Raw genomic sequence first — 4950 nt, 5'->3', positions numbered from 1 at the left:
TGAGGGTGCTACAATCATTCTTCCACTTAACAAACTCATTTACCCAACTAAACAGTTTGAAAAGTCAATCTCTTCACACAGTCCGACTCATGAGGTTAGTTTAAAGGAAATAAACTATTTTACACAAAAGAAACACCCCTTCATTTTCGTTACACCCAATTGACATGATCAATAACATCCTGTAAAAACAGGAAGTACTGGGGCGGCCCTTCCCATATACCTGTTTCACATATAGGACCTGCACAAAGGAACACACAGTGGTAAATATAACCAAACTTGACTAATGATTAAGTGACATTTAGCTTTAGGAACACAGATGTACTGAATGTAACCAATGCTACCACAAACAGAGCCAGGATGGTATGCAGAGCCAAGGTTACATGTGCTGTGTTTACATTAAAGCATTATGATTGACTAAAACATAACAGAACACAAAATAACAATATATGCAAGTGACAAATGGTAAATGAATTCAGTCCTAGCCACTTTGTCACACCCCATGATTCAGTAGCTTGTAAAACCAGCTTGAGCTGATATAACTTGAATTTGTGGAGAGATTTTGACCTACTCTTCTCTAAAATTCAGTTCATTGAGGTTTGTGGACATTTGTTTATGTGCTGTCAGTTTGCGGTCTGGACTTTCAGTGGGCCACTGCAACACTGCTAGTTTCCGTTTATAGACATTTTGTTGTAGATTCGCTGCTGTGTTTGGCATCATTGTACTCTTTGTTCCTGTCACAGAGATGACCTCGTATTTGACTCTACAATACTTTGGTATTCAGAAGAGTTCATGGTCAACTCAACGACTGCCCGGTACCCAGCTTTTGTGGGTGGAAAACAAACCCAAATGATCATCTCTCCACCACCTTACTCGACAGTTGGTGTGAGCTGTTGGTGCTGAAATGCTGAGTTTGGTTTTTAGGCCAGTTTGGTTTGGTTTCATCTGAATAAAGTACATTGTTCCAGAAGTCTTTTTTCTTCAGATGCAGCTTTGCTAGGATAAGCTAAGCTAAGCCATGCTGCCATGTTCTTTTTACTGAGAGTGAACCTTTCCAAACAAGCCATGCTTAGAGTCTGTAGAGTCTGAGATGTAGCTCTTAGATTTCTTTGAGTATTGCATGGTTTGACTGTGCAATGCTGGGATTTGCTTGGACATCCACTCCTGGGGAGATTGTGGCATTGTGTTTACACGCACCTGAATAGGCCAAACCAGCAAACTGTAAAAACCTCTGCTTTGATATAGGTGTTCACACAGATAATCATGTAAACAAGTTATCTTTCATTAGTTTTTCTGCATAAAGTCATGGAGTAAACTTAAAGCTTGCAAGAAAATTCATGAAATGTAGTTTTATTTGCCCCAAAATAAGTCTTTTAAAAGGCTCCTCTTAACCCTCATCTCTTCTCCTATTACAGTTCGGGATTCTTTTCATGCCTTGTCTTTCATAATATCTCTGAAACTGGCCTGCCTGCATTCCAGAGCTGTCACCCACTGAAAAAACATTTGGAGCATTACAAAATGAATAATACAACAAAGCAGGCTCTTACCTCCTGAGCAGCTGAAATCCTGCTGCAACAGTGCAAAACCATTTGGACTCCTTAGCTCCCAAACACTCAGAGAAGGAGAAGAGATGATGCAACACAGTGGTGCCCTGCACACTAATGGTACTCCATATAGTCACATATGATTGCTTATGAGCTGTGCACCAATAACAAGCTATATGGTGTCTCTTTCTAGCCCAGAAATGGCTGTTCCATGATTTCCTGACTTTGATTTATCAGACCAGATTACAGCTTTCCACTTCGCCTCAGTCCACCTTAAACAAGCACATGCTGACAACAGATGAACATTTTTCTAATTCACTCATTCACAGTGTTGGGTAAGTTACTTTAAATTAGTAACTTAGTTACATTACTAGTTACTTCCATCAAAAGTAACTCAGTTACTTCAAGTTACTCGTTACTTTCAAAGTAACTAGTTACTAGGGAAAGTAACTTTGGTTTTACTCAGACTTCTCTTGTTCATGTGTTGCTAACTGGATACCCAGCAAGAGTGCCAGTCTTCTAGCTTGCTTACTTGCCACAAGTGCACTGTGCCACCTACCAAAGGAAAAAATAATGTGCATATTTCCACGAGAGAAATCCCACGCCTGGACCGTCGTTGACCACCGCCATGATTCTAGCCTACGTTACAGCGTCATGTGCGCTTTTTACATCCAACACAAAAACTGCAGTCGTGGTGCTTTTGATTGTACTCAGAACTCAGAAATTCTGCCTTCCGAATAGGAAGATGTAGGTAACACCAGACTGCAGATGAGCTGCATACAGGGCTGGACTGGGACAAAAAATCAGCCCGGGCATTTTGACTATAGACCGGCCCACCATTATAGCAAAAATCATAAAGCCTTTGAATGAAAACAAACACTGTTGTGACAGTGATGTACACTGTCTTGATGGTATATATGTATCAATCTATCAATCGTTTGTTGTAAGACTCAGATAATTATTTATTAAAAGCTAGACATTTTAAATGAGAATAAGAAAGTATTTCTTTGTGCCCCCCTCTCCCTGTTAATGCCCTACCTGCCCCCCTGGCAAAACTTTGCTAGACCCGCCCCTGCACAGTTACCAGCTGGCAGCTACATAGAAAAGGATCCTGGTGTTATTTATCTCTCAGACACAGTTCATAACTTCCCTTCAACTCATTCATGTCACCTAAAAGGTAAACCTGTTTCTCCATCACCTGTTCAGCTCTGATGATTCAGTGAGGACATCTCCTGGTTTCATCTTCATGTTTCCCACTCACCACATATCCAAACCGACATCATGACCAGCAGCTTTACAGCTGTGGCTCCAGCAAACATCAGCTGATACTAGAAATTAATATTAAATAAATTCTAACAACAGCTGATCAAACGTGCTGCTGTTGTTTAACGTGACATCCGGTGGTTTCCTCTTTCTGGCGCAAAGCGGACGATAAATAAACAAGAGGGAAAAGCCGATCAGCTGATCATTGATCGGTTTCATGATTAAAGTAGCAACAGGAGAGAGAGGGGGAGAGAATGAGAGAAGAAGAGGCAGCTGTGCAGCAAAGACACAGAATAACTCCAGCTTTGTCTTTTTCATTGTAGCTGAAGTCCGGGACAAACTGTTCCTTTTCACCTAAATACGAAACGCGTAATAATTTCTCTGAATACGAGACGATTCTGTTTTTAGGGGACGGTTGGCAACTCTAATAATTAACCTATGAACAAAATAAAGTTCAACATAACATAAAACATAACATAGCTCCCACCCAGCTGTATAGAAACCCCGTCATGCTAGCTAGCACGCAGCACGAAAAAGTCAGCACAACGAAAATAAACTCCAACTAAACTTGGTTTATATCTGACCCAGATAGACTGCAGGTCATAACTTCTTACCTGAAGTTCAGTTCACCTGACACTCGGACGGGCGGTCGCTTCGGGTCTCTCCTCCTGCCTCCCCTTTCTCTCATCCACTTGTTAATGTTACTGAATCTGTGGAAGCTCCGCCATAACCACCACACGAAGTAACGAATAACGAGCCTATCTAAATCCCAGTAACGAGTAACGCGTTCCTGATTTTGGCAAAATAACTAGTTACCGTGCTCGTTACCACAATAATAACGTAGTTACTGTAACGCGTTACTTAATAACGCGTTAGTCCCAACACTGCTCATTCATTCATTCTTAATAATACTGCAGGGTCTTCACCTTACAATATAATCTAAGAAAACTGGTTCAGTCTTTAACCAAGAAGATCCTATGAAAGCGTATTTGTTAACAACAGGAATTTAATGTGAGGAGTTGTGATGTGTCCTCATCAAAAGCCCAGATAAATTTTTTTTGTTTGTTTAGGCCTACTTTTGAGGGTTTATGTTAGGGCTGTTCGATATAACGATATATATCGGATGACGATATAAAAACGTCTATGGTTTCATTTTACGCTGTCATTTGTTTCATGATGTCGCAAAATAAACCGTTTACGGCAATATTTTTTCACCGTTTTGATGGTCACTGTAGTGGCTATATTAATTTCATAAAGTTCTCTCTTTCTCTTATATTTTATATAACCACACTACGGATGGACAAGCACCTGTTTTTATGCGTTGTGGTTAGCAACAACGATGGTAACACCATCGCGTGTCCGCTTGTTTATTTTCCACATAAACCTTTCACAATAAAGCTCAAGATCCTGTTGAGACTTTTCAAAATAAACTGAATCACTTGAAATAGCAGATTATTTACGGATGAGAAGTAAAAAAGAGCCGCCAGGTGCTAAAAAATAAACCTTAGACTCAAACGTTAGAACAGGCTTTTCCCCGCAGCACGCTGTGTAATAAATATAAAGAAAACGGCGGCTGTTACAACTTATGTCTAAAAATGTATAGTTTCATGCATCGGTTAAAACACTCGACTCCAGCTACATGACGCGCAGCTGGAAACACTTCCCGCAAGACGAGCTGCCCGAGATTTGCAGAATTTACAGAAAATGTTACATTTTTGTGATTTATATTGTTATTGGGACGATAGAATTCTTATATCGGGATATGAGATTTTGGTCATATCGCGCAGCCCTAGTTTATGTGTAACCTGTGGATATTGGGGTGCTTTATTTATTTTTTAAATGTGTCACATGTATTTTGTAACTTTTTGTCTCACAAAGTAGTTTGAGCTACTTTTAAAAAGCATCTTTAGTTGCTCCTAGTTTAACTCCTGGCTCTAGTTTCTCTAATACTACCTGAGCATGTCTGTGAAGATGCCCCTGCTTTTCAGTAATCACTTTCAGTCACACATTTTCCGGTTATATCAATCATAATCCTCGTGACCCGAGACCATGTGAAATAGGATTACATCCTTGCCACCCACACACACACAACCCCCCCCCCCCCACACACACACACACACAAACGCACTCTTTGAAGTGAAGACTG

This window comes from Perissodus microlepis, chromosome 6, assembly GCF_051167445.1.
Source record: "Perissodus microlepis isolate ML-2025 ecotype Zambia chromosome 6, ASM5116744v1, whole genome shotgun sequence".
NCBI classification, from domain to species: domain Eukaryota; kingdom Metazoa; phylum Chordata; class Actinopteri; order Cichliformes; family Cichlidae; genus Perissodus; species Perissodus microlepis.
The sequence above is the reverse complement of the archived record's forward strand: the minus strand, read 5'-3'. Positions refer to the sequence as shown.